The 25,625-nt window shown below is 35.4% G+C and overlaps 1 protein-coding gene across 1 annotated transcript in view; it reads left to right on the top strand.

Moving 5' to 3' along the window:
• PTPRN2 (protein tyrosine phosphatase receptor type N2) overlaps positions 1-25,625 on the top strand; it is a 665,321-nt gene that overhangs the window by 303,801 nt on the left and 335,895 nt on the right. The window lies entirely within an intron of this gene.

Here is a 25,625-nt window from a genome sequence, read left to right on the forward strand (position 1 = left end):
TTTAAAAATTATGAGTAAACAAGTTGCAATGTTGCTTGAAAATAGAAACAAAAAAAAAAGTTTATTTAAATAAACACTGGGAGCCCAGATGTGTTTGCTTCACCATGGATGAATTTAGTTGTAGAAAGAGCTGGGGTAGTTCCCATGCCAGAACTTTCCTTTGCAGGACCCCTTGGAGAAGGGTCTTGCTAACTGATGGTGAGAGAGTAGCAGATGGGATACTGTATTTCTTATAAGGGTTTAACATGCCAAAAAGCTGTGGATGTATACTGTCAAAACTAGGAAATTACAATTAAGTAATTGTTGAATTATAGGACACCTGAATGTGCATGATATACCTGCGAAGAATTCACATGGCTTTTTTATAGCAATGCCCTGCCTTGGAAACCTGTTGAATCCCCCTGAAGGGACTGACAGATATGATGCAGCTGGCAGAGCCTGCCTGGATTGCCAAAGACTTTTGCCAAGGTCTTTCACTACACATTTCTAAGGAAACTGTTTCTTAGAATGTGGAATACAGAACATACAAATGGTGGATCAGTAATTGGTTAAAAGGCAAGAAAGAGAGATTAGGAATAAATTACTAGTTTTCTAAAAGGCTAGAGATGGCAGAAAAGTGGAAGGATGTCTGCTGGGACTGTTGCATTCAACGTACTTAAAAATGAGTTGGCAAAGAGAGTGAGCAGTGTGATGAGAAATCCTGCTAATAATACTAAATTATTCACAGTATTAAAGGTGAAGGTTTATCTTAGAAATGTATAAAAACCTTACCAGACTCAGTGACTGGACTCAAAATGGCAAATGAAATTCACTGTAAATTAGTGTAAAAAAAAAGAGAAATATACGGAGAAAAAACAGCTTTACATGTGAAGTTATGGGTCTAAATAGACTATGACTGCTCTGGAGTAAGATCTTAGTGTAGTAATAGGTAATTTAATGAAAATAGCAATTCAGCCTCCATTATCAGTCAAACAAGGAAAGTGTTTTAAAGAATTATTTTGAAAGGAATAAAAACCAGAATTATATCATTTGTTTTTGCATAAATCTATAACTTGCCTGTATTTAAATATGACATACAGTTCTGCTTCTCATACCTCAGAGAGGTTGGAAACTCCAGTTGAAATGGAAAGATTCAGAGAAAGGCAGAAGGTATGACTGTAAGTATGGAATATCTTCCATATAACAAATGGGAAAATGAGGCAGGGGGTTTTATTTTAGAAAAAAAGATGAATACGGTATGAGAAAGGTCTGTCAAGTCCCAAGTGGCACAGCGAATGTGGACAAGGTTGTGCAGTGGCTTTTGCAATGGAAGAACAGATTAAACTGGTAGAAAGCAGTAAAATAGATCAGAATGCAGTTTGTAGCTTTGCCTGTTGTGGGTAATGAAGCTTACATGTGTTCAAAAATCTACATGTAAACAAGTTCATGGAATAGACATCCCCTGAGAATTAAAAAGTCCACAGAAACCTTTCCAAGTCTGGGAGGTGGCTGATGTGCCTTGGCCTGTTCCTAGCAAGCTACTCTGAAAAGTATAAATGTTGTGACTAGTTTATTTCAGCAAAATTCAAGCAGTAACAGTAGGTTTTTTCTTACCACTAGGATCAAAGTAATTGTTCTCAACTTCCTTAACTTGAATATTGCTGACAAAGTTGGGAGGTTTTGGGGACCAAAAAAAGTCACCCCAGAGGAAGTTGTGCAGATTCACCAACTTAAATTATTGTTTTACATAGTCATTTTATCTGATCTATATATTCTTACCCAAAGTATTTCCTACTTTCTGTTTGTTTAGTACATTAAAATTTTCAGGGTTTGATGGTTGCAGAAAGTGGCTTGTAGGAGTTTTACATCAGCTCTTCTCAGTACGTCACCAGGTTATAACTAATCCTTGTGTTTGCCTTTAAAAATAAATATGCTCACAATTCTATCCAGCCATCAAATATTTTAAATTTAAAATGTATCTCATTTTTCTTTCCTAAATGATAAATATGGTTGCAGTAGCTTGTCAATGTACTTGGTAATCAGTTCATTTATTTTAAGGAAACTTCTTACCTGCAGATCTCTAAAGCCAAAAATAAATTCAAGTAAAAGATCAACAGCAGCATACACTTACATAAAAGGTTTTCTCAGGCTTTAGTTGTAATTAAAAATTTTAAAAGCCAACAGTTGTCTAGAACAAAAGCATTCCAAAAACTTAATTTACCAAAGGAAACCAAAGCAGAATAAATCAATGCAATCTTCCAGGGTAGGCACAGGTAAGTGCGTTGCTCGAGGCTGTATGCTATTAGGTAACTTGACATCCAGCCAGGAACTTTGAGAGCATATCTCGTTTACAGAAAATAGATAGACAAAAATGACAGAATTTCACTGTCCGTCACATCCTTAGAAATGAAAATGATTTAGAACTGGAGGTAATCAGCTGCTGTAATAATTATGGGAATGTAAATTATCCAGATTTGCAAAAAGGAATCTATTTGTGCAGATGTTATGTACATGCACGTCTCACCGATATCCTCAGGAACTGTCTCTGCTGCAGTTTGATCTTATTATTCATATGGCATATATTTTGTAACCAAAATAGATAAACTTCATATTTTCCTTGCATTATTTAGGTTTAAATATAGGGAACTGTTTAAAGTTTTCCATCCTCTCCTGTGGAATTTGACAAATGTGCAGGTTAGAAAAGGCATGGGACTCTAGCAACTAACTATGCAAACAGATGAATGACTTAGAATATCTACTAAAAAATACAGATTTGAAAGTATGACAATAAAAATGGTTTCCTATGTTTTCTTGGAGTTTGAAATCTGTTCTTCTTGGTGTACGTGAGACCTGGCCTGTGGAAACATAAAATTCTTTGAAATCCTTCAGCCATGTTCCTGCTGATAAAACTTTTTCCTAGTAATCCAGAGTTCCAATTCTGTGTGAATGTTTTGATTACTTGTTTTTGCAGTTTCTAGGGTTACATAAGTATATAGGAAAGCTGACAACAGAGTAATTTAAAATTGTGAATAGCTTGCTTTCTCACATTAGCAATACCTTTATGTGTTCTTTGACTGCAGAGCAGGACAGCCAATGTTTTGCCAGGGCCACATAATTTGACATTCATAATATAGAACATATCTTACATCAAGTAGCTGTCCTCTGGCCTATTTCTGTTTAATAAGTCAGGCTCAATGGTGCAGTGTAATTTCATCTCAATATTTTGAAGAAATAAACTTTCTCTAGACATAGATGCCCTGCTCTAGAAGTAATTACACTTGGCACATGACATTGTTTAGACAAATGAATGTGGATTTCTCTTCTCTTCAGTTTAAAGGTTAGGAGAAGTCTAGCAGAGAACAATTATCAGTAAGATAACTCTATATAAAATTGCAGTATAGTCAGTATGGTAATGAACAATGAGTTTGCTTTATAGGTACTCTTGAATCCCACTGTTTATGCAAATACATGGATAGTAGCAGTGATAATTAGAAAACAGGAATCTTCAGAAGTTTCAAAGCATAGGTTTTTAGCATCACGTGGCTGTAACAGTCATATATATGCTGCACACATGAAAAAGAGATGTGGGAGAAAAGTCTTGTGCACAGATCCTCAGTGTTGCCAAAATGAATTAAAAGAATTTACTTATGTGTGGCTACAGGCTTTTACTAGTTAGAATCATGCTTATGTTTTTTTGGTGTTGTATTAAAATGCAACATTTTAGGTGTTATAAAAAATGGAGATTGAAGGAGCAAAGGGATGTATGCAGTGTAGGCACATTAGTGGTAGGGGACAGATAGCACAGCAAAAGGCAATGCATAACCAAATACTAGGGTGTTGGTCTTGTGTGCAGATCCTTGTGTGTAAAATATATTGTGATATACACCATGATGAAAAGTCAGAAACCTTGATATAACTTTAAATATATATACATATATTAATATTTTTTTTAATTCCCTAAACTTTTAACTAAGCTATTGAATTTGTTTGGATTTGGGGTTTGTATTTTGTCTGTTGAGAGGGGTTTTTTTACATTTCTGTTGCCCTGCTGGTAAAACCTACATTTTCACATGTATGGTTTGATACCAACCATTAATCATGACTTCGGGAGTAGGGTGTTGAAGCATAAAACTTTCTTGTCTAAAATCTTTTCCTCTGCCAGCTTTCTTCTTCTGAAAAAAATGCATTGCCAAATTAATTCCCCTGAAGAAAAACTACAAATGAAAAAGTACTATCTTATCATTAGAATGTAACAGTATAAGAAGATAATTTGAGTAAAGATACTGCCTCAAAAGTATTGGAATAGATAAAAAAATCATCTACAATTTCTTAGCAGTTTTAAACAATTGCAAATGATTAAATTTCTAAACTTTCAGATTTTGAGATTTGACATCTACAAATTTTGGTCATGTTCCAGCTGTGGTGAAATATCTATGGCAACAAATATTGCAATAGAACTTTTGACATCTAAACTGAGTATTTTTGCTAAAATTGGCAGCTTTAAACAGACAAAATGTGATACTTAGCTTTTGGCATTAAACAGTCCTTTTGAGATTAAAACTATTTCAAAACCCTTAGAGTTAACTTACACTGCCTAGTGATTTAAGCTGATTGTATGTTATTGGTGTGGAGTGGTCCAAGATGTCATAGTTTTAATCTTAATTACGATGACTAAATGGCCAGTCATATTAGTGGCCCTGGGTTCAATTGGTGAAGAAGTTCTTTATTCTGCCTCCAATATTTTTCATTTGCTTGGTAGGTCTCAGGTGTATTTATAGGCATCAAAACTTAATCTTCTAAATATGTTGGCTTAAGTACATAAATTAGTGGTCTAATTTCAAAGGCTTTTAGTTTCTATCACATCCTACAAACAAAATGTCCTTGGATAGCAGGATTGAAATACAGAATTTTCTGATGATGAAGAAATTTAAAAATTCAAAGCTATGTCAGATAGTGAAGTAGCCCACCTGCACTAAAAGATGATTCCAGATTCCTCTTCGGCTTGAAAATACTGGTGAGGAACCTGCCTTACACAGTCACTGAAGAAAACCATTATTGCTCCCTTTTCTTAAGCACAGTCAGCAGGATTGCAGTTTTGTCACACATCCAATCTTAGCCCACTTAAAAAGAGCTGAGACTCTGACATGTACACATTTTGATTTCCTGATAAATTCAGTGCTATAGATATATTTTAAAAAACTTAGCTATGAAATTACAAATAATCAGTTAAAGCTATAATGTTTAGATGCATTTTTTTTTTTTGCTGTTTGCAGCAATTGTTTGTATTAACTTTCGGTATAATTGAAATACATTTCAATATTTAGCAAATCAGATGAAAGTCTAAAACGTTGCAAGTTATTTATATGGCTGCTCTCTTGTATTCATTCTAGCCATGATATGTCTTCTGTTGGCCAAAGGGGTTATCTTTACACTTTACTACATAATAAAAATGTAATAAAAACACATTTATGGAATACCTCTGTAAAGGGTGCACACCTCTTAATTTCATGGTTTGCATTTTGACAAAACAAGGCCCAGAGGGAAGATAATTTACTCAGCATTAGAGAGTCAGCTGATGAGGAACTGGTACACAACTTAAACTGACCATTTCTAGGAATGCTTCAGAGGCTCACTCTGCTTTCTAGCCAGTAAGTATTGACCATACCAGCACTGTTGACAGAAACATGGTAGTTCTATACTATTATCCATTATTAGGAAGAAAAGTTTTCTAGGAGGTTTTCAGGAGAACAAAAGAGAGAGAACCGTCCTCAGATTTATCTTCATGTAACTTTTGATCTTAATAAAATAAAGCTACTTGTAATATGCATATGTAAAGAATGAATAAATGTAGATAAGGGAGACTAGGAGAAAGAACAACACAATGAGGAACAAATTGTCAACAGCAACAGTAAGTTTATTAAAGTTTTATTTAGCTATGCAGGTACTTAGTTAAAAGCATATTTAGAATAGATACTACTGATTCACATCTTAAAAATGTCATAGTCTCACAGAGAAATTGGAACAAAACCTGGAAAATATAATTTAATGCAGTGAGTTTGGAATATTGCACTTTTATCTCTTTTGGAATATTGTGCGTTTATCTCTCTGGTTATTTCAGCTTGTGGTTAAACACTGTCTGGCCTTTGATGCTTTTTAGATCATTGTTGGTTAATTGTTAGAAGTTCTTTGCATAATATATATTTCACTTAACTGAGTGTAATCTAGAAATTTATTATTCTTCATACTGCTTCTGTTGCTGACATAATGAAACTTGGCAATGTCCATTGTATTGTTTCAGTAAAGGCAACATCCATCTTCTTTTTCATGGTGACCGTCAATGCAGAAGATATGAATTGTTTATCATCAAAAGCAGGAAACTTCAATTTCTAGATAAAAAGACTTCCTCTTCTCTAAATCCTTGTTCTTTCTAAATGGCTATAACCAGCCTTGGTTGTCTTGTTGATTTTTGTCATAAGCCTTGTGTGTACCCTGAGAAGTCTCAGAAAGATGAACTCTGTTGCTTCACCCAAAAATGTTACTGTCTTGGTTTCCTTTTTCTAACCCCCAACCATGAGCAATAGTGGTTGTTTTGAAAGTATTCATTGGCCAGTCATTCTAAGATTCATAATTCAGATGAAGTGAACAGAGTCTATGGCTGAATTCCTTCCCTCTATCTAGATTTTTGTAGACCATGTGATTAGATGTATTGCTTTCTGAGATGGTAACAAGGAATGTGTCTATGAATAATTTGAAGTTCATTTTTGAAGTGTACTGACAGCTTCTGTGTCAGAAACTTTGAACAATATAGCCAGGAGGCTCTGAGGTCCTTCTGCTTTCACTTGCCGTTGCCCTGTTTAAGGAGGATTACAGTTCTTTGGTCTATAATGTGAAATGTAGAAGTTTGACAGCTCTTTTTCTGTTGCTGGCTCTCTTAAGTCTTTTGGTGCGAATCCTGGTTTCTTCTGCTCAAGCCTCCTTCGTTCACATTGTCATTTTTCACTTCTTGAGCCCTCTGTAGTGGATCAATTCCCTTTCACCTACTGTAAAGTCAAGTCTATCTGAAGTATTTTCCTCAAATCCGTCCATTGCTGAATAAGGGAATCATTATATTTTTCTAATGTTATTCAGAATCTGAACTGTCTCCTGCACTACTGAATGTCTGATTCAATGATTAATGAGTTTTTGAGATGGCATTTCCTTCCCACCTTATTTGTCTGTTGAAAATGGAATGAGTTTTAGCAGTTGTGGTGGGTGCTACCATTAGGTAAATGTGCCTCAGTCCTGAAGAATAGCAAGTATCTTTGGTTATGACTCGTCTCTGGTGACTTCTAATTATGATATTAACTGTTGTGGTTAGTAAGGATGGACTTTTTTAACATACACCTCTTTCCCCTGAGAATATCTGTGAGGTATCTAATTTTAAAAGAAATCTTTTTGCTTTAAAACCACTTTCTGTTGTAAAGAAAACTTCAGAATTTCCTCCTGTTCACTTTATAAAGTGATGTAATCTATTCCAGCATAAAGCCCCGAATCAAGCTTCTTAATTATTGGGAACTTTGGCTAGTTAATAATTCTGTAGAACTGGGGAGAAAAACAAAAGCTAAGCAGCATTATGTGGCCAATGTACTTTAATTAAAGTAATGATGGTTCATGTCATTACAGTCTGACGCCTCTTATTAAACACCCATTCATAGAAAACCACCAGATTGGTATTAAACTGAAATAAAGTGTAGTATATATAGTAGTAGTTTAGAATACAATAGCTGACACCTGAACCAGAAAGTTCTATCAAAGGTTCAATGGAAAGACCCAAACTGAACCTTAGGTTGATTTGCAGCTCCTCACACATTTCTGTTAGTTCCTTTTTCTGAAATCTATGGGCAGGCCTATGAAGACACATGAAAATAAGTCCTCTATTAAAGTAATTTACGTCATGATTTAACGGTTAATAGTGATTTTAAAACTGACTTTTTAAAAGAGCTTTCTGGTAATATAACCGAATGCATTGTAATAGTGAGGGCGGAATTCATCCAACCTGGTTGCAGCTGCCTAGATGTTAGGCATTTATCCAAAACTAGTTGTCTAGATTGCCTTTACGTTCAAAGTAAAAAAAAACAAACATTGTGTGAACTAGCACTTATCATAGGTGGCTAAAGGTAGGTGAGAGAAAACCATCACTAATATCCACAGAAATGTATAGATATTGTTGATGATAGGACTGCCATATATAAATACTGCAGATAAATCAAGGGAGATTGACTGAAGTCAGGACTGTAGAATTTAGTACAGTGGAAAAGCTTTCAAGATCTTCCTGTAGTCCCTGCTTGGTATTATATTCAAAAATATTTTTTATGTTGCTGTATCTCCTAAAATGTTCTGGTGCAAATCCTCATTTCTTCTACTTAAGCCTCCTTCATTCACTTTGTCCTTTGGTAACACATTCAAAGATCTTTAAGAATTCAAAATTAATTTAAGACTGAGTAAATTTACAAAGATTTCAAATTTGATAAATATTACCATGTGTAATATTATTAAACATCCAAATTCGTTCAGTCGGTTTGTTCACAACTGAAGCTGGTAATGCAAGATGAAACTGTCATTTAGTTGAAGTGCAAAGTGTTTTTATTTCAAGTCCAAGAAATTTCCCAGTACATTTTTGACTATGGACAAGTCTTTATCCATATTAAAATTGCTACATATTTCCTTACATAGATGCTTCAAACTGACCTGTACATTTTAAAAGGACTATTTTCAGTTTATGTAAATAATAAAAAAAAGCTGCACTGAAGTCCCTGCATGTGACTGGAAGAGAACAGCATTATTTTTTGTATAGCAGCAATACTATGGGGTCCCACTCTGAACATGGTATCAAAAAGTCCCTATACTAAAATATTGCAGAACTAAATTTCATTCTAATTTAAAGCAAAGCAAGCAGAAATCCCCTAACCCAAGACAACCTGCTTAATGTCATATTTCATCATATTATTTAGCAAAATTGTTTCTGTTTTGCATTTTTATGATAAGCAACACATTTTCCAGGATAATGGAAACATAAGCAATATGTTTCCTTTTTCACAATAATACTTAAAATTCCAGACATATTTAAATGTTATATTCTTTTAATAAATTTTTATGTATTTTTGTGCAGTACACTTAAGAGACTCTGTTTACAGCAGATCCTAAGCATATTAAAGCAAATTATTTAGGAATGCTACAGTTAGAAGAAATCAAGTAAGACAAGTACATAGAAGGCAACTTTTATGTAAATAATAGGTAGGCTGACCTAATATTTTCTGGTGAATGTGTAACTTTTTAGGTCAGCATAAATAAGGGAATTAAAGAAGCCTTAATTTCAGTCCGATAGTATTTTAACCTAACCTTTACCTAGAAAATGTCAGTACATTTTTCTCCACCCGTTAGACAGACTGATTACAACTTTTCCAAAGGCAGCATAGCAAGACAAAACCTAACAATTCTAAACTAGGCATGCAAATAAACACTAGGCACCATGTGGAACAAGGGGTAATGTTTTATTTTAGTTGGTACAAACAGGGAAATGTTCTTTATCTGATGTAAATAAATAACCTATTTTTAATATATTAAATGGGATGATTAGCAATCTTGTGATTTTAAGTGACAGCTTTCATAGACAAATAATAAAAAATTGTGAGGGAGAGGTGCTGCTTCAGGGCTCTGTGAAAAATAGTTGTTATTTAAAGCACAAGAGAAAACACAAAATCAATTACGCACAGAATCATTTTAGAATCAGGCTGTCATCCCTTTTTGCTGGGGAAAAGTAATAACACGAAAAGGCACTTCTCCAGAAGTGTGGTGTTTTGGTAACAATGTGTAGGGGCAGCTGACCTGAACCGAGTAGCAATCTGTTTACTTGGTAGAACACGATTTATGGGATGACAGCTTGGGAAGGAGGCACAAACATGACCTGGGATGAAAGGGCAGGTGGAGGGTTTCTGGCTGAAAAAGGCTTAGTGAGGAGGTCCGGAGGATTCCTGTATCATCCGTCTTGAGAATAGTCACTTTCATGACCTTTTACTGCTGATGGCTTATGGAGGGATGTATCTGAGAGGGGAAATAATGAGCTCTTGACAGTGGAACAAGGAATTATTTGAGAGCTTTGGGAGACTTTTTGAAGATAAGAGAAGTTTGTTGGCAGTACTCACAAGGACACACTTGTCAGCAGTATGCAGTCCTGTATTTTAACATTGCCTTCATTTTTAGCGGTCTTTCTCCTATGGATTGAAGGCTACTTCAGCAGCTGCTGATGCTGCCTGGTAGCCTGCACAGTTGTTAGGGAATGTTGTGACTACAGGGCAAATTATGTGATTTTCAGAAATTGTTTTCTGGACTATCTATGGTCAAAGAAGGTTTTTCTGGTTTCTTTTTGGTTTGGTTTGGCTGGGTTTTTTTATCCTGAGCTTTCTTGAACTCCAGATATCCATTCTAACATGCAAAGTAAGATGGAGTCCGGTTTATAGATCTTTGATCTTGTTCCTATTTGGAGATGATGTTTTCCATTGTCTGACAAAAATTGTATGCAGGATTTAGAGATGAATGATCATTGCAATAATCTGCAAATACTTAGTCTTTCTAGTATTTTCTAGTCTTCAGGAAAACATATCAAATCCCTTTGTTCTCTTTAGAAAGTATTTTCTATAAATTTGAACATTCCGGATTAAAAGAAATTGTATGGCTTTATGTTGGCTGCAGTCAAAAGACATGCTAGATTTAATCTAGCCATAAATTTTCAATAAGTACTTGGAAATTATTGGTGCCTCTGTTTTCTTATTTGTAAATCTGAAATATGAATAGGAAAAAGGCTTTTTATGAAAAGAAAAAAAAAAGCTACAACATAATGTTTTTTAAAGATAATTCAGAGGATTGACAGTATGGTGTTCTATAGTGTAATTATGACCATTTGTTCCTGTGCTGCTTCTGCTGCTTTTTATTTTGTTTTTTTTTTTTTTTTCCTGGTTGCATCAGTGCAAGAAAATCAGGATGACAGCAGTCATAAAATTATTTTGGTTGAAAGATCCATCTAGTAGGTTATTTAGCCTGTCCCCTGGAATTGTGATGGGATTGGCTGGCGGGAGATCATATAGCTAATATTTCATAGTCTGTAAAAAAAAAAAAAAAAGGCAGATGAGAAAAAAAATGTGTATGCCAAAATCCAGAGGGTGCCTCTTGGCAAAGTTTTATAGACATTTTAGATCAGTAACAAGAAAAGGTAGGTAGCTACACCCCATTACTCCTTCCTAAACAGCAAGGTAATTACTTCTGGCATTTTGACAAGTGTTTGCTGGAGTGAAGGTCAAAGCTGTCAGCAGAGAAGATCTATGCTAATCTGCTCAGCTGGAGAAGACTCAGGTAGCTAATGTTTTGTAATTAGAAGTTGTGGAAACTGGTTTTCACTGTAGTTTTGTGCTGAGCATAAGTGAACTAATAATATGGAGTAATTCCATTTATCATAGTTTACAAAATTAGCTAAACAGACGTTTAGGAGTAAGCATATAATGTGAAATTGGAGAAGTATGGGAAAAATGATATTGTGGTACAAATGAATTATATATTTATATGCACATATATGTAGGTGTTGTATTATACATACATGCATGTATGTTATATGTGTATGTTATGTATGTATTGGGCTGTACATATACACAGAGATGCATAGTGTTAATAATTTTAATTTACATTAAAATATTAATCATAAAAAGAAAATAAAAGAAAGAAATAAATATACTTATTCTATTTGATAAGTCTGCAGAATTTTGCTGGAAATTTCACATGCAAAAATTCAAGGCATTCAAAAAACTCCCATTTTTCTTGTGGGAGTTATCAATATCCCTTCATCCAGCAATAGTCTATGAGTGAATTCCTATAACAGATTTCCCATTGATAAAATACTTTAGCAAAAGATGAGAAAATAAGGAAAAAGCCCAACCAAGTAAATACATTAAAACATTTATGAAAATGATCAAGATTTTTATAAAAGGTATATTTTTAAAAAAAATGTTGACTACCTTTTCATGGTATTTATTCCTGTTTTTATCAGACTACACTAAAAATTACTTTTCTCACTTACTGTACTGTTCTTTGTGCTACAGAAAGTGTGTGCTTGTGGATATAGATAAAAGACAGAGACATAAACGGAATTTTTCAGAGGACCTCAAGGTGTTCAGCTATGTTCCCAAACCCCAGCTAGGACCTCAAGTCTGCAGTGATTTTACACATATGTAACTGTTTGTTCCCTGTGATTTTGCTTCTTGAACTGAAATACCTAATATAGGTATATGGTGACCATGACATTCTTACTGTGCATGGAGAAAGAATGCAGACCTTCAAAAAGTAATGGTCTGGGGCAAACTGGTACATACCATAGAAATGCAGGTTAGGATTTGATGGCCTAACCCTAGACCTAAACCTAATAAGATAAAGTTCAGTGTTTCAGTGGTTGCAGTTGGAGCTGGACTGGAACAGTTAAAAATAACAGGTTTTTTACTGAGTTGTTTTTAACCTTGATCAGCACTGTCAGACAAACTGGTGAAATCCCACCAACAAAAAGCCACAGAGATGCAGCTCTGATGAAAATACTGCTCTAATTCTTTTTGACTTTACATGTAATCTAGAGCATGTATATAAATTGGGGGTGGGGGTGGGGTGGGGAGGGAAGAGAGATAAAGCTTTAAATCTAGGTCTAAGGAGCAGAAGGTCTGTCTGAAACATAGACCTCCACTGAGAAAAAGATGCTTTTTCCTTCTGGATTTCATGATCGTGGTTTTACAGGGGACTGTTAAGTCTTTCTCAATTGTTGTATCCTTTCAGGGAACCCAGAAAACATCTGATTTTGGAAAGAGACCGGGACGTGGTTTGTTTTTTGTTGGTTTTTTTTTTTTTTTTTTCTTTTTACCTCCCCATCCTTCCTTCTCTGAATGAATTTTGTGTATTATATTATTCTTTCTGACATTTCTTTCTTTGGCATTTTTCCTCTTCAGGGGAATCACCACATATGCATTCTCTTCTTTCGTTGCCATTTAACAACTTGAGGGTATATTCTCTACCCATGTGCAGCAATATAGCTGTGAAACTCACATTAACATTAATGGGAAATGTGCAGCTAAAATCAACCACGCTGGGTGTAGTTACTACCCTTGGCTGTAAAATGGATTTGCATGTTCAAACAGGAATTATTTCCACTTAAAAACTGAGAATTCAACCGGGTTATTACATTATTTTATGTTAAAGTATTTTAACATTAATTTTTTAATGTGTTTCAAATTGAGAAATCCACCTGCTGTGGAACCTGTTATTTTTATGTTACAATATAATGTTTTCAAAGTTAGGTGACATTTTAAGCAAGTAGGCTATCTTTCTCTTGGCAGCTTCCAGTGCTCTGCTTTCTATAAGCCTTAGGAAAATATGTTAACAATTATTATTTGATGGTGAGTTAATATTTTGTTAACTTAACTGTGAAGAATCAGATGCCCCCTCAAGTTTTCTGATTTAAACATGGATGAATTCAAGCATTTGCAATGCCAGTTCTCCAGTGATTCTGCTTTTCCATTCTGGTCCCTTTTCATCTCATACTCTATCCATAGCTCTTTTTTCTACTGGCAGCGGAGGTCTCATGGCATAATTAAACATCTGAAATCAGCAGAGTGGACAAAATATTGCTGAAAGCTGGGAGATGCGGGGAGCCTAGAATATCAAAGGTACTATCAAAGTAGCTGTTTCCAGAAGTGACGGCATGGATGAGGAAGCTGATCCTCTTCTGTTGTTATTAAACTGGTGATGAGGCAGAGTTTGCATATTCATCACATTTTTTTCTACATATTGCTTCAGTTCTCTGATACTCTTTGCCAGTGTGAATAAGCTCATCCATCTTTCACATTATATTAGTGTCTTGGTACGTTGCTTGTAGGTAAAGAGTGTCAGAGAGTTTAAGAACTCTAAACTTGTGTCTTCTGTTATACTGTTATACTGATAACCTGTTATAAACTGATATCTGTTACAGTGCAAGTGATCATAAACGTTAGAATTGGCATGTATTTATGTGTAGAGGCGTATGTATTAAAATGAATTATAACTTGCCCTTAAGCGCTTTAAACAAACTTAGTGGAATATTGCCATACAGTTAAATAACTTTGCTTTAGACAGAAGGCAATAAGTATCTAAGACTCCTCATTCAAAAATATGTTTAAATCTCAGATTTCTTCACACGAAAAAAGAAAAAAGTGTAAATGGAAGCTCTCAAGACTGGATGGTTAGTAACACAGTTCACAGTCCACAGCATGTTTGCACTATCACGTGTACTTTCAAGTTCAAATTCTGGTACCCCTAGGAATAAGTTCAATTTGGTTCTTAGTGTGTGTCTAGTAATGGCTATCAGCTTTTCACAGAATGTACTGTTACTGCTGGTGAGCATCCTTCATCCCCCTAGTTCCTCTTCTGTACAGATGCAATTCACACATGTTCATCTAACCACTGTTAGTGGTGGGTAATCACAAGAGCTTAAACGTGAGTTTGAGGTAGCTCCCTGCAGAGATGTGAAAGCTATTGCTGGTCAAGCCCTACCCTTATCCAGGCAGTTACATGGGAGAGGGTGTCTGTGTTGATACACACGCTAAGGCTAGATAGTACATTAATACCTTTTATATTTAAAGATACTCTGGACTCTTTTGACACCTTTATATCATTAAAGAGGTAATACCTAGAAGGCAATGTACATATTTTTTCAAAAAGTGAAGCCAGTTATATCTGATCTCTGTAGTCTTTTCCTTTTGAACACTGATGGAGATACAATACATGGCTAAAAGGAAGCAGATATGGCCATTCATATAGAAAAAAGCTCCAGGAAAACTTCACCTGCTACAGCTTTTAAATGTACTATGACTTTCTCTGTATAGATCTCACATTCTTTTTCTCATGCCTGAACTTCTGCCATAAGAAAATACAAGGAATTCCATTAGATTTCTGTTCTTCACTATTTTATTCAGAAATAGTTGTACCTGGTAGAAATCACACTGAAATGGTATGATATTCAGTGTTTTTATATTTCTAACAACTTTGTGCATTCTGCACTTTTAATGCATTGTCTATTCAAAAAACTGAAAGAGTTCTTGAAGTGTTCCAAGATGCAGGCGGGTTCTGCTCTTACACTAAGGGGGATGGAGTCACAGGTCTCCACCAGTGTGCCATTGTGCCTAAGCTATTGTAGTGACTCTTTCAGCACTTTTGAGAGGCTGGTATTTGTCATGATAAATCAAAGTATCAATGATTTATGGTGAAATAGTTATTTTTCATTCTGAAAGTTGTCCAAATTGCCTAAAATATTGGCAGACAGGACCTCTAACAATAAATGGGGTAGCACACAGAGGCAAATCATGCCTGCTTCAAGAATCTCCAATGTTTTATTTCCAAGGATGTTTAAACTTTCAAAATGCCATGTATCTATGGGGCTGGCAGTTATCTTTTCTCTAGGAAGATTTCTGCGAAGTTTATATGAACAAAAAATCACTTTAATATTTTAGATTTCTTAAAAATCCTGAGTGAGTATTACCAAACTTAGATATGACATTTACTTTGATTGTTAGCTTAATTCCTATGACAGGAATTTTGTGTACAGAAGTGAAAGATTTTCTCTGCACTTGACATGTCATAAACCAATCAAACTTCTTATAAGTATGCTTGGCTAGTTCATCTTTTATTCTAACCCTGAAATATTTCTTTTCAAAACATTGCAAGAAAAAACGTGACATTCTAATTTCCTTTTTTCATGTATGGTATTATTTTAGTTTATGAACATCCTTTACTGCTTTCCAACATCTGCTCCATTTTTAATTTTTAGGGCATAATTTCCCACATTTTAATAGAAGATATTTCTTTTTATCTGTAATTAAATCCATAACTTGTTATTCTCAGAAGGTTATTATGGATTGTGACTTGACTGTTACAAAAAACTAATGACTTAAAGAGGCTCCTAATATCAATTTAGTGTAAGGATTTAATTTATTATTCATTAATTTTGTATTCATTGTAATAGCAGTAATCATTATGAACTCATTGGGTAGGTATGAGAATGTCCAACATGCAATTCCATAGGAATTCAGTTTTTAGTCATCTTTAGCAAAACATGAAATGCTGTTCATGCATTAATGCAGTCACTTGTTTCTCTTTACAATTCTATGCCTGTTAGTTTACATAAATATCTTCATATGCATAAGCTATACTGGAATTTAAAAGTTTCAATACATGTAAAAACTCCCCTGTCTGTCCTTATGGCAACAGAAATGTTGCTGTTTTAAATCAAGATAGCTTCACTCAACTTATGACCGTATACAGGCTAATTTCCACACCTTATTTTAAAGAAAATCTTTTCAAATATTGTCAGTTTATTTTGGGAAAATGTGTCAATTTTTTAATTCATACAGTCCTGCTTTTTTTAAAAAACATTCAGTTTAGCAGTGCTGAATTCTCATTTTTATTTCAACACTTAATTCATGTGTTCACCAGAACATATGTAATGTCCCTTTTAAAAATGGGAATTAATATTTTATATTAATTAATACTGCATATTTTAACGTGTTCAGAATAGAATCGCAGGGTTTTTTTCCCCATAAATCCCTCAGGTGCATCATTCTTAACTGTCCTATGTTTCTGAGACTGCATCCTTTGACTGGTAAACGATTCTGCTCGTGTTAAAAATGAGTTGACTGAACGCCTTGAAAAAAAACAAGTTGTGTTTAGCACCATGCCGACTAATTACAGTAGCTGCCTTGCAGCTTAGTGTTGAATTGTAGTTGTCCTTCTGTGCACAGACCCAATCAGTCATGGTCAGTATTGTGTCAGCTAACTCAATTCTTTGTAATCAAATTTAAACGTAAGAGTGAATTTCATCTCCTCTAACTCAGGTGTCTGTCTTCTAGGTACTTTAAGTGTAAGCTAGTCAACCTCAGCTCCCTCTACAATCAGTTGAATGTAATAAGTGCTTCCAGAGGGTAATTCATTTCATCCCATGAGAGGTGTCTGTCTCATCTGTATCTCCTATCTCTCATCTATCTCATACATGTCTATCACACATATGATTGGTGTCTAAGATAGGTCGAGTATATCTCATTCCCTTGAGGATCCTGTTATTCTCCATTAACTACAACAGGCATCTTGCTTAAATTTAAGGCCAACCAAGATCTCCCAATGAAAGCAAAAACCTTAGATCTCTCTGGAACACCTTTAGAGCACATTTCAGAATGAATATGGACAGAGAGATCTCTTGTTGAGGGATAGTCAGCATTTTTTGGAGCAGAGTATTCCCTTGTGCGAAGAAGATGGGATGTAGCTCACTGAACAGCGTGGTCTGGTAGTGGTTTGGGCACTGAGCAGCACTTGGTGTGGCTGCCAAAGGCTGCTTCAGAAAAGTGCTGGTTTCTCATGGCCCTGTGTCACCTCTGTCCACCCCATGCTGATATCTTAGGTGCTTGGATCTTCTCAAAGGGTGTGTGCTGCTGTATTTACTCAACAGAATAAATAAGTGGGGGAAAAGAGGGAAGGATAACATTATTGGCAGTGGCTTTTTTTTTAAAGTTATACCTGCTTCACATATCCTTCTGTCTATGCATATGACATGAAGTCAAAGATGACTGTGAGGCAGTGAAAATGTTCTTCAGTAGCTGCATAGCCCTATCTACGATGTCAAATTCCTTAACATATGGAAGGGCTTGATTTCAGCATGCTTGAATCTGAGGAGACTTCCAGCCCTACAGAGCTGATCTGTGGCTCTTTCCTTTCAACTAGGATGTTACTGAATTGTTAATGAAGTTCATAACTGCAAATTCCCTGGAAGACATTGACATTCTAAGCACCACAACTGTGACATATATTTTGAATTTTAAACATAGTTTTTATTTATGGAAGCCCATACTCTTTATTAAGAAAATTGTTCTAGTCCTTTAAAAATTAAAGAAAACAGTCTGAGGGTAAAAATTACAGCCATAAGTACACATCTGGAGATGACTGTTGGTGGTTAGGTAGGTCACAGAGTTCATCTGCATACATTTGCTTTTATGTTACATCATTACAGTGTTCCATAGTTTTAATGGCTTTCTAATTCTAAGCACCCTGCATGTTCAATAGGAGATGCAAGTTATTTTGTAATGGTTCATTCTATTTCAGTACATATCTAGCTTCTGCTAACAGCAAACTCCATTCACTTAAAAACAACTGAGTAGCACACTTAACATTCTTCCTATCAGATTCTGAGAAAAGCCCAAACGACAACAAGTTATCCTTTCAGAAATGATTGCTGCCATTTCAGTCCTCCTGTGGCAGCCGTTGGTGTTAACTCTGCTCCAAGGAGGTTGCCATTTTTTGGCAAGAAGTGGCAATGTGTGGTGGAAATAGAGTCACCAGTTTGCACATCAATTCATGAGAAGAGCAGGCCTTTTTGAAAGATGTTTTCTGGTAGGCTGCAATTGATATTGAAATTTATTTCTTTTAAAGGTTAGATTGGCTCTAATATAAACTGTCGCTTCTTTTTACTTTCTCCCCCACTCTGTCTTCCTCTCCACCTCTGCATTATTGTGGCCTGGAGCATCTCTGAGTGATCTTCTAGAAACCACTGGTTTTATAAAATTGTCTAATATAGATAAATAATGCTGTTTCCTACACAAACTGCATATGTATAACTAAATCTCTAGCTTGCTGGCAAGAACAACAAAAAATAGCAATGAAACTCAAAACCAAAACCATATACATTCCTAAAATTTTCCTCTCAACTTGCCCTTGGTTGCTGGTAAAAGCTCCTGTGGTTTTCAAACAGGAAAAATCCTTATCTTGTCCTTTCCTGACAATATTTATATCAATAAGGCAAGGACACCCTTTCAGGGATTAACTAGACTGCGATTTGAGTCTCTGCTCATCATTACATCATAGCCTCCCCATCATGCTTGTTTGCCCTTTTAGGAGAAATTTTAGTTTCCCTATCCCCTATCCTGGATATTGGAGAAAGTCTGGGCACAAGGCATGCTGCCAAACAAACCTGTTCTTAGTTCATTATGAACCTGCTAGTGTCTATGCCAGCCTTTGTTAGGGAGACCTTCTGGAGGTCTCATTAGGCACATGATGGTTAAAAAAACCCTTGGAGGTATAGGTGCTTCAACATTGCCTGCACACAGCCCGGTCCATTTCATCTTGTGTTATTAGATAGTAGTCAAATGCGTTTTGGCACAAAATGAGGGGAACCATTTGCTGAGGCAACAAAGAAACTTCTAAAATGTCTAGATATAACAGAATTGTAGTCTTCATTACAAGAGACATTCAGGATGTGTAGCAGTGGAGCTGTTTGAAACAATGGTTGTTATTCCCTCGTAATTAATTAATTTATTTATTCCATGGGAAGTGTATATCCCTCCAACATTCATCTCTGTTAAAGGATTACCAACATGTTTTAGCCTTGCCTTGGCTTTTTTTGAAGCCATTATCTCACTGCAGTTTGAACTTGGTAAAAAGAATTAAAAAAAAAAAAAAAAAAAAAGGAAAGAAAAAACCGTTACATTTGGGGAGTGAGGGATAGTGATGTTCTGCTTGGAAGAGAATACTTCAGCATATGTAATTCTACCAGCAATTAAACTTACACCAATAGCCTCCTCAAGCATGCAATCAATGTCTTCTCCCTTTTATTTGTGCCACTTCCTAATCAAATAACCTACTATGTTATTAAACAATCTTTTCCCTTATTTTAAGAATAATTTCAGTTTCAGTTGTGTTATTAATAGAGAATTCAAGAAATCCCATTTTGGACATATCTTAGCAGCTTTAAATGTCATTGCCATATGCTCTTAAATCACAGATATGTTTTTTGTCACTTTTACTCAATGTGATTTTCAATTTTTCAGTATTTTCCTGTGATTTTTCTCAGCTCTAATAGGGAGAATATTACATGCATTGTTGGTTGAATTGTGACTTATCGTTTCTCTGTTACAGAGTCTGAAAGTCACCGACTTTTATAGCACTGATGTTAAGAGAAACAAATTATACAGCTTTATTAACAAGTGAAAGATGTTTTTCTCTAATGAAGTGGGGTTTTTTTGGACATTCCCTTTTACATACAGTAAGCTAAGTCTTGATAAGTAGAGAAACTGAAATGATATATTTTAGGGCACAGAATATGCAATTTCACACTACTTTGAAAAAAAAATCACTCTAGAAAATTGTCTGTTTGCTTCTTTTTTGTAGCATATCTATATATTCTTTTAGTCTTTATAATAGTGGTGGTTTTTTTCTCTCAATAAACCAATGCAAAATCTTTTTTCATGAAGTATAATTGGATTTATTCCACCATTGTTACAATATCTGATGATACAATCTTAGAGAATATCATATAACCTTTCTCTCAAGCAGCTTGCATGGGACAAGTTACTTTATTTCCTCAGAATTTTCCACGTAATCACATATTCTGTAGTTTATCATGTACGTGAATGGTCTCTGGAGCACAGTTTGGCTATCATTAGATGAAGGAAGTGTTTAGGTGTAACAGGGTTTTTTTTTGTATGATACAATCTGAATAACTAGTTGTATTCAAAGCAACCGTCAATCAAAATGCTAATGATTTGAGAATGTTCTCCTGCCTTTAGACTTCTGTCTTTTCTTTCCATGGGCTTGATCCTGAAGTATCTTATGGGAAGAGAGGAGGGGGCATTTCACATGATACTTGGCTGAGAAAGATACATATTTAGGTGTGAAGTTTAAGTGCCTGCATTTGACCTATGTGAGTAACCATTCAGTATAGGAATGGTGGGATTAATTTGCCTGATGGAGACGTCTGGCACCACTGGAGGTGCTGTAGCTGTCTAAGCTACTTGCCTGGGACCTCACTTATGGGGGGTCCACATCTTTCCGGAGGCCAGGCAGGATAACCAACAGCACTGACAAGGGCACTAGACACTTAGACACCTAACTCTTGCTCCAGGTTCCTCATCCATGTGCAGTCAGCAGAGTCAAGGGAGCGGTTTAGGGAGGTCTGAATAACCCTCCTAACTGTATTAGCATTGACCTTTATGAGCTACATTGGGAGTATAGGCAACCAACTGACATGTAGGCATGTCAGTGCAGGCACTTAATTTTAGGGGTCTTAATCTGAGAGCTGAATTCCACCCATAGATTCCACTGAATTTTATGGCCTAGCAGTCGTAATACTTCTCTAGTTCTAAGTACCAAAAGGGCTGGCAATGTTTATTAAGTATAGGTTTTGCTTGACTTTTCTGCAGAAAAGGTGTGAGACACCCTTCAGATTGCAAGTTAGTCTTAAGCAAAACTTGGGGAAAGAAAATCATTATTTTTGTTAAAAGAAGAACTTGTCTATAGCTTTCAATTAATAATAATAAATAATTATATATTAATATAATAACATTAATAATTAATAAAAATCATAGTTACTTGTTGTTACTAGTGATAGATTTTCATAAAGGGATATGATTCTTTTTTAGGAACAAAAAAGAAGCAAAAAGTTTCCTACAGGTGATTTTTTTTATGTGATTGTCCAGTAACATGTTTTTGTACTTTTATTAAGCATCTGTACCTGGTTTCCAGCAAAGATAAAATAAATGGGTAGGCAGTCAATTTGAATTCTCTAAAATAACAGTTTTCTCCTTGCTGTAGCATTTGAAAATTTTACATCACTTATCACTGTCAGTATTACAACGTCATCCCTTTGGCAGCAATTAGAGCTATAACAATAAATTTCTGTTTTCAATTTATTTTAGAACATTCACAATTCATATTGCTATTAATATAGACTGAAGGTTGTGATGTAGATTCAAGCTTTTTAAAAATATTTCTTTGCTTTTGGGATAAAAATTAAACTGCATTTAATTTTGTCAATAGTAATTCTGGCAAAGAACAATCTAAACTGCTGATTTTAGATACTGGGAAATGCAGAAATCTGTTCTAAATTTTTTATATAGTAAATGAAGTAGCAGTATATGGATTTAATAACAACCACAGACACATATCAATTATTTTAGATTAAATGAGACCTGTGTTTTTGGTAATGTCAGTAAAAAAATGCCATTTCATTGTCCTGATATTTCTATTATTTCATTATTTCAACATCCTAAATTTATTTTTAAATGCCCCTCAATCATTTCTTATTTCAGACTCTTACTTGAGTGGTGTAGTTCATCTTTCTGTACTAGAATATACAGAAGATAGAGGCACCACAATGGTGATGAACATATGCAATCTGATAGATTATCTCATGCTTAGAAGACACAACATTGCTCTGCAGAAAATACCTCCATGCTGTGTATTGTTCCTGCCATTGCTCTTCTGGTTTGTGTGAAATCAGAAGCAGATGATATGGATGTTTATTTACATGTGGGACAACTTTAAAGTCAAGGTTGTGGTGGCCTCTTGTTTTTCGGCCATGCTCAGTGGTAACCTAATCCAATTTTTCATTGAAGTAATTGAAAAGATTTGACTTCACCTAGAATTGTTTGCAACTTTCAAACATATCTAGTCATACACAGGGGGTTTTGTCATTTGTTCTATGACTTGCTGCTTTCCTAATGTGTTGATACTCTCTGGTCTGTCCTGTAAACGACAATGCAAATCTGTATAATCAGTCTTGCTGATTAGTTTCCATAGATGAAATCTCAGTCTCCTCTCAGAAATGCCCTTGATAAGGATGAAGATCTGAGTTCACTGTTTTCCTCTGACTTAGGGAGTTTGAACCCATCTCCTTAATCACGATGCTAGTAAAGAATTGGGAGGAGGTTCTCAGCCTTTCCTGCAGAAGCTGCTACACTTTGCATGGAATAATTGAATGTTCTCTGACCTAGGGAGCACGAAACCAAAGGGGACAGGGCACTGTAGCCTAGTACATGACTGCTGCTCAGGAGTTTGATGACTCATCTCCAAGTCCTTTCTTCATCGTGTATTTAATGTAAATTATTGAATTATTCACTGGAGAAAGAACTGAAACTGGTGTCTTTTCTGGTTAAGAACAGTAGCTACAACATCCACTTAGTGAGTACAGTCCTTTATGATTGACCTCAATAATTTTTCCACTTTGGGAGGATTAATTTGATCTATCTGGCAACAGTGTAATTTTTTCTACTGTTTCATGATGTGTGCTTGCATGAATGAGTCTTCAGAGGTTTTGGTTGAAAGCATATCATCCATGCTTCATAGGGGGTGCGTGTCACTTGTTTGTTTTTCAGTTGCAAGGAAGGTCAAAAAGTAATGAATAAATGTCAAGAAAGATCACGGATGAGAACTGGATGCTCTGCATAATAAACATTAGCACGTTTAACAAAAAATTTCCTTCAGCAGAAGTCATTCCCATATTAATTTAATCCTGCTGTCTAAGATAATACAATCTCTTTGAAACAGTCTCGATTCTTAGTGCATAGGGACCTTTTCTGGATCAGAGGCCAAATTTCCATTACCTGATGAGCTAATCTGACGTGACAGCCTCATATGCAGATGGGGAATCTCTTGTCAATAGTTTTCTTCAGAGACAAAGAGAGACAAATGTCTATATTCATTCTCTCACTTCATGCATGAGTAACATTACCTTTCTGTCTCCCTTTCACTCTATTCAGGTAGTCATTGAGAATTTAAATATAAGCTTTTGTGTTTCTGAGTTAGTTTATGCATGCAAAGCTGTTTACAGAAGACTGGCATCCTTGTCTGTTTGTTTAAGTACAGTATGTATTTTGACATGTAAATTTACGTGAGGCATATTTAATCAGTCACAATGATATGCTAATTGGATTCCTGTATGAACTGCATAAAAACAACATTTGAAAAAAAATTATGAAGGGGACTTATTACCAGATGAGACACTTTCTAATCAGTATTATGCGTCATCAAAATGCACAAAGATAAATGTGATAGATTTTCAGGACTTTTGTAACCAATAAAGAAAATATGGACTAATGAAAAAAATATGTCTTTCTCTGAAGGAGCACCCTGAAAGTTAGAAAACAGCAGCTGAAATCCATAAATTAGAATGCCAAAAATCTCTGAAATGCCTCTGCAGGTTTTGGATGTTGTTCAGTGACATAATTCGTGTTCTGATAAGGTTATAGGTTGATCTTGTCTCTAAAAGAGCAGTGACATTTAGACTTCAGCTCTGTCTGCCCTGGGGATTTGCTCAAGTATTTTAAATATAGTTTTTTTAATACATATATTTTATAGGCAAATCTCTAACTTGTTCAGGTGCAAGTGGCTCACTCTCAAGCAAAAGCAAACCATGCCAGTGTAAACCAGCTCCTCTATATGCATATGTATAAACCTACAATACTACCCTGTTCATTTTCTGGCCATTTACCACTGATGCCTGAAGTTCCCTGGTAATGAAAGTTTCAAAACTGTTAGTCTTTATATATTATTTTTTTAAAATGTACTCTGGGATCCGTTCTATGGTAATCACATCAGACTACTTCTCATTCTAACTTCTCTTCTGTGGATGGCTATACTTAGGTATTTTCTATCATACCACAATGTATAAGTTTAGTGTATTTAGGTTCCATGGCTGGTTCACTAATCATTTCAGGGCTTTATTGAAAATAATATCAGTTTCTAATATTTTACTTAGATTTTGACTGCACAAGAAACAGACAATTGCAAACATAGGTTAAGGCCATAGGATCTCCAAATGAAATTATTTATTCTGAAGGGAAAGGTAAGCCTTTCCCCTAAATTTAGTCAAAGCAGGGAGTGGGAAAGCAGTGAAAATGATGCAAAACATTTAAACGGTGAGCTGGAAGGCATCTATAGCTAGCCAATGGGGAAAAATGGACAAACAGAGTATGTCAGTTTTCTTGTCTTGGTAGAGTTTAGTCACCTGGATAGAGCTGAAAATTAGGTTTACCGAGGATCCAGGGATCTGAGGAAGGTACTCAGCATTTACAGGTGAAAAGAAGGGAAAGGAAAAGGTCTTTCCTATCCCTGCTGTAGAAATCTGCCCCATGTGTCTGAGAGCTGAGCAGCGCTGACTGCAGAAGTGACCAGCCTGGTGGCAGCCAGACGCTGGCCTGGTGGTTGGGGCTCTGAGGGTAGAATAGGAAAGACTTCAGAAATTTGATTATATGTCTATTTTTGCACCTTTCAGTGATGATGGAGTGGGAAGGGACCTTTTTTCTCTGTTGTTGGGTCCTAACTGCTAAACTGGGAGGGAACAGGAGATTTCAATGTACTTGTTCCTCCCACATCCCGTCTTACATTCATATTGCGAGTAATTTATGTATGTGTATGTTTGATCAGAGTTTAATATATATTTCAATTCAGGTGAACATATGTGCAGCCTTCGTAGTAATGACCCAGTTATAATTAGAGGAATGTTTTTATTTTATATACTACTAAGAGAGAAGAAGGAGAAGAGTTGATAATTCTGTCCTTTTGTGGTTCAGAGAACCACACTTAGTGTTTTCTGGCAATAATACTGATATCTTGTGCTGATACAGGAATGAATATTTATGTATATGTTGTAATTGTTCATCATAAAATTTTAATTTTCTTTGGTTGCCTTAATTTACTCTTTATCCATACATTCGTTAGGAGAGTAAAAGCCTACCTAAAATATGAAATATGGAAGTAATCAGTTTAATTCATATTCATACTAAAATATA

The sequence above is a fragment of the Falco naumanni genome, chromosome 4 (genome assembly GCF_017639655.2).
Source record: "Falco naumanni isolate bFalNau1 chromosome 4, bFalNau1.pat, whole genome shotgun sequence".
Lineage (NCBI taxonomy): Eukaryota > Metazoa > Chordata > Aves > Falconiformes > Falconidae > Falco > Falco naumanni.